The following is a 5,846-nucleotide window of genomic DNA, read 5'->3' on the forward strand; positions in this document are numbered from 1 at the left end:
GAGCCCAATAAAGCTTGCATAAGATTGTGTGAGCTTGTAAATTCTTTTACTTTTGTTACAATATATTGTCTACTACCGTGGAGCACATTTCAATGGAAGCAGCCTTGCTTCCCTACTGGGGGGAAAAGTCATCTGGTTTACAGATATCAGGACGACATCATGTTAAAAAGTTATTTGTTTTCAAATTTTGTTAACCCTAAATTTTTCATGCATTTGAAGGAGAGAACGGATGTTTTCAAATGAAAATGGAAAAGAAAATTCAAGTTTTCAAGATAAAAAAAACATGTAAGCATGTAAATTTTTTTAAATTTGATTGCTATCGTGCAAATTCATCACAACAGTTGTCACCTGTCTTCAATAGCAGTATGAAACAATATTTCAGTAGTTTTATAAGTACACATGTTTGAATAAACAATTTATGATCAGTTAAAGTGATCCCTAAATGGCAGACTCGTACTGTTTCCAATTCCTTGTCATCTACAGATTTAAAAATTTGATTTTATAGTTGCTTTCTTGAAAGATTGGGGTCAGTTAACGCAGTTGCACTGCGGAGTGATGACAACAGCATGTGTACAATTCCTGCCCTGGCTAAGGTTACCATGAAGCATACTTCTTCTCAACCTCTCCTCTTGAGGTATAATGATCCTCTGGTTTAACCACCACCAGTCACCTCTCGAATGAGAGAGCAGCCTATGTCTGGTAGGACCTTGTTGACTTTGTTTTTATTGAAAGATTTCAGAGGGCAGCTAATTAATGAGGGATTAATGCTGTGTAGCACAACAGACCAACAGAACTAATATGGCCATCTGCTCATATGTAGTTTCTCTAGTCTGAAGTACAGTCACCTCGTACCCAACAGATGTACAGGTAGTATTAAGTTGCTGTGAAATTCATGCAAGTTTTATTCTTTTATGTAGTTAATGCTTGGCAAGTGATCAGTGGGTTTATTCAAGACCAAGGCCTTAATACCAAATCAATCCAATGTTCAAACTACATTCCCTAATTACTGACTCTGTCTCTTCCTGCATCAATCTGGCATTAAAACATAAAATCATTGAATAGAACGCTACAGTGTGGAAGCAGGCTATTTGGCTCATCATGCACCTCCAAAGGGCATCCCACCCAGACCTAACCTCTACTCTATATCTGTAATGCTGCATTTTCCATGGCTGTTCCACTTAGCCTGCACAATTCTGGACGCTATGGTGAATGTTTGTACCATTAATGTCCCATTTCACCCTCAAGATGAGCCTGTCTTTGTGTTCCTGCTTATTTTCACCCCCAATATTGTCCCCATTTGTCCCAGTTGTAGCTTATTTTTTGCTGAATCCTGTATTCATGCCTTCATTACCTCTATTTCAATGTGCTCTTCGCTGGTCTCCTACATTCTACCTTCTGTAAAATCTTTTAAAGTTTGTGATGAACCCAGAAATAGTGGGGCTTGATTTCCAATGTGACACCTTGTTGAGGTGTAACACAAAGCAGTCTTGAGGGGCTGAAAGGCTTGCTGCTACTCCTGACTTGTATATTTGTGTTCTCGCAAATGTACTCAGCCGCAGTATGATCTCTGATTGTCTTAAATTATGGTATTGTAGCTACTGATGCAATGAGTATTGTTCAGTAAATGCTGCCCAATTGTTCAGTCACAACTAACAACATATTTTTGGTTTTGCAAGTGCAGGCTGACTAAGTACAATGTGATTATTATGAGCAACAGAAGTAACAGACTGTTAGATTTGATTGGACAGTTGTCAGATGTGCAATCTATATGCTATGTGAAATTCATACATGGTGTTGCTCAATTGTGTGGCTGGCAGAAGGTCTTTTTGGGCTGACAGCCGCTTCATGCTGATGGAAATGATCACTTGCATAGACACTGCATGGTAGCAGATATTGTGAAATTTGACATCATTTGTAAGTAAAGTTCAGAAACAAGAATTTGAAGTTACTGCTTTAAGGAAAGCGTTTAGAAGATCTCCGTTAAAGAATCACAGCTTCTTGTGAACTGGCATGAATCAATAGCCATATTATAAACTACACTTTTTCTAATCCGTGTGTATTTCTTAGAATGTTGATTGCAAATACAAAGGTATTTTGGTAATTTGTTTCTAAAGTATTTTTAAGGTTGGGTTGATTTAGTGTTCATCAGCAAAAAGAGTATGTAATCAATTCTGGCTTGTAAGCACAATAATCAATGGCATTGTTTCTCACTGTTTTTCACTTCAGTTCAACAGATTAAACCTAAATATTGTTTCTGAAGATTTAACTTCAAATTTGCATCCATGAGCAATTACAAATATGAAGAAATACTCATAGAATGGTTATGGTACAGAAGAGAGACAAATAATGTCTGTCCTGGTTTCTCTGAAGGAAGAATCCACCTTATCACACCCTGGTCTTTTTCCCATAGTCTTGCTACTTTTTTCTTTCAAATAAATAACCCAATTCCCTTTTTGAAAACATCAATTGACTGTTTCTGCACCACACACTCGGGCAGTGCATTTCTAGATCCATGCCACTTAGAATTGAATTGAATTTATTGTCATGTGCACCGAGGCACAGTGAAAAACATTGTCTTGTGAGAATCATATAGTTAAATCGCATAGATAAGTAAATAATAGTAAACAGTGGCAAAAACACAGGCACAGGCAAATGCTAAGAGTTTGAGTCGATTTCATATTCTAACAACAGTAGGGTAGAAACTGGTTGATGCATGTGTTCAGGCTTCTGTGCCCTCTCCCCGATTGTAGAGGTTGTAGAAAAACATTGCAGGGTGGGATGGATCTTTGAGAATGCTGGCAGCCTTTCCTTGACAAGCGGGCCTGGTCGATGGATTCTACAGATGGGAGGTTGGCTGTTGTGATTGTCCAGGCCAAGTTCACCACTCTCTGTAATAGACTCCGATCTTGAATGGTACAGTTGCCATACCAGGTAGTGATACATCCAGACAGAATGCTTTTGGTGGTGCACCTGTAAAAGTAGACAAGGGTATTCGCCATCATGCCAAGTTTTCTCAGCTGTCTGAGGAAGAAAAGACATTGTTGGGCCTTTGTAACCAGTGCGTCCACATGAAGAGTCCAAGGAAGCTTGTTGTTGATGACCACTTGCAGGAGCTTGACACTCATTCCACCTCTGTGCTGTTAATGTGAAGGGAGACATGAATAACATCCGCCGAAAGTCAATAATGAGTTCCTTGGTTTTGCTGGCATTGAGAGCTAGGTTGTTCTCCTTGCACTATTTTTCCAGGTCATCCACTTCCCGGCTATAGTCTGTTTCATCGCCATCTGAAATTCAACTGACTATGGTAGTGTCATCAGTGAACTTGTAAATGGCGGTAGTCTGGTATTTGGTGACGCAGTCATGGATATATAGTGAATACAGTAGGGTGCTGAGTACATACCCTGGGGGGCTCCGATTGAGTGTTAGTGAAGATGAAATATTGCTCCCAATCTCCCTGTGGTCAGGAAACTGAGGATCCAATTGCAGAGAGTGGGGCTTAGTCCGAGATCACTAAGTTTATAATCAGTCTTGAGAGGATAATAATGTTGAAGGCTGAACTATAGTCAATGATTAGGATTCTTACATAGCTGTTCTTGGTGTCAAGATGTTCTAGGGAGGCGTGAAGGATAAGTGATATGCCATCTGATGTGGATCTGTTGGTCCGATAGGCAAATTGAAGTGGGTCAAGAGTAGTGGGGAGGCTGGAGTTGATGAATGCAATGTCTAGTTTTTCAAATCACTTCATGACCACCGAAGTTAGAGCCACTGGGCAGTAGTCATGAGACATGCTGCATGGGCCTTCTCAGGCAAGGAATGATGTTGGCCCTTTTGAAACAGGCAGGGACCATAACAGGTGGCCTGCTCCAGGGAGAGGTTGAAGATGTCTGAGAAGACAACTGCCAGTTGATCTGTGCATGCTCTGAGTGCATGGCCTGGTACTCCGTCTGTCCTTGGATTCACACAAAGAAAAACTGATCTGACCTCTGATGCAGTGACTGTTGGGATAGATTCGTCAGGACTTGTCAGAATACGTATAGAAGGCGTTGAGACGATCTGGGAGGGGTGTGTCATCGTCTACTATCTTGTACTGTCTTTTTAGAACCTGTGATATCATTCCATCCTTGCCACAGTCACTGGGCATCTCTAGTTTGGATCAGTATTGTTCCTTGGTTGGCTTAATGGCTCTGCGACGGTCATACTTGGATTCATTATATTTGAGTGGGTCTCCTAATCTGACGGCCTCATGCCTGGTTTTTAGCAGGTTCTGTGTGTCCTGATTCATCCAGGGTTTCCTGTTGGGGAACACCCGGATTGACTTCCTTGGTATGCTGTCCTCGACCCACTTGCTGATAAAGTCTGTGACGGTGGTATGGTATTTGTCCAATGTACCTGCGGCCTGTTTGAACAAGGCCCAATCTGCCAATTCCAGACAGCACCAGAGTGGATCCTCTGCCTCCTCCTCCGAGCAGCACTGGACCTATATCCACGAGGGGATCTCCTGCTTAAAGTTTTGCCTGTAAGCCGGGAGAAGAAACACTCCATTGTGGTCGGAGTTCCTGAAATGAGGGTGGGAGGATGGAGTGGTAGGCATCCTTCACAGTGGTGTAGCAGTGGCCGAAAATGTTCGGGCCCCTGGTGTGGCAGGTCATGTTCTGGTGGTACTTGGGCAACACACCTTCCTTAGACTGGCTTGATTTGAAGTCGCCAGTTACAATAAACAGGGCCTCAGGGTGTTCTGTCTCCATGGTATTAGTGGTGCAATACAACATATTCAGAGCTTCCTCAACCTTTGCTTGTGGCTGTATGTACACTGCAGTTAGTATAGCAGTGGTAAATTCCTGTGGTAGATAGAAGTGTGACATTTGATGGTGAGGAATTCAAGGTTTGGGGAGCAATGGCTGCCCAGGGTTGCAATGTCTGTGCACCACAAGTTGTTGAGTTAAAAGCAAATACCTCCACCCTTTGTCTTACCAGAGGACATTGTACGGTCCAAATGATGAACCGAAAAACCATCAGCCTGAAGTGTGCAGTCAGGAATGGATAGGTTGAGCTGGGTTTCTGTGAAGCAGAGTGTGCAGCAGTCCCCCAGTTTATGCTGGAAGCTGAGCCGTGATCTGAGTTTTAGAAGAAACGTTTTTCATATGACCCCACTGCTTCTCTGTGTGTACCAATGGGAGCAGTTTAATTTTATATACCTCTATCAATTTTTCTCGACCGTTACCAAGGAACACAGTCAATCTTTTCTCACATCTGAAGTTCCTCCTTCCTGGACCCATTCTCATGAATCTTTACTGCCTCTGATGCCTTTGTATCTTTCCTAACATGTGGTGCCCAGTGCTGAACATGATATTCCAGTTGAGATCAACTGGTTTTTTATATAGGTTTAACGTTAATCTTGTATTTTGAGCCCCTAATGACCAAGTCTAGGATGCCATGTGCATATACACAGCCAGATCCTCTGCTGCTTGATCCATCAAAAGAGCTGGGTCTGCTGGAAATCAGAAACAAAACAAATTGCTAAGTATCTGTAGAGAAAGCAGAGTTAATGTTTCAGGTTGTGATATTTCTTCAGATTTGTCAAGAGGCAATGGCACCTATGCTGATGACTGGGTGGGGAGGAGGGAGGACAAGAAGTGAATGACAGGTGGAGATGGAGACCAGCAGGAGAAAAAAACAGTTGTGCAGACAAAGGGATGGATGATGATAAAACCGAGAAATAAAACTGATAATGGATAGCATTATTGGATGAAAATTGCAAGTTATAGTCCAACAGGTTTATTTGGAAGCACTAGCTTTTGGAGCGCTGCTCCTTCATCAGGTGGTTGTGGAGGACAAAATCACAAGAC

Source organism: Hemiscyllium ocellatum, chromosome 26 (assembly GCF_020745735.1).
Source record: "Hemiscyllium ocellatum isolate sHemOce1 chromosome 26, sHemOce1.pat.X.cur, whole genome shotgun sequence".
NCBI lineage: Eukaryota > Metazoa > Chordata > Chondrichthyes > Orectolobiformes > Hemiscylliidae > Hemiscyllium > Hemiscyllium ocellatum.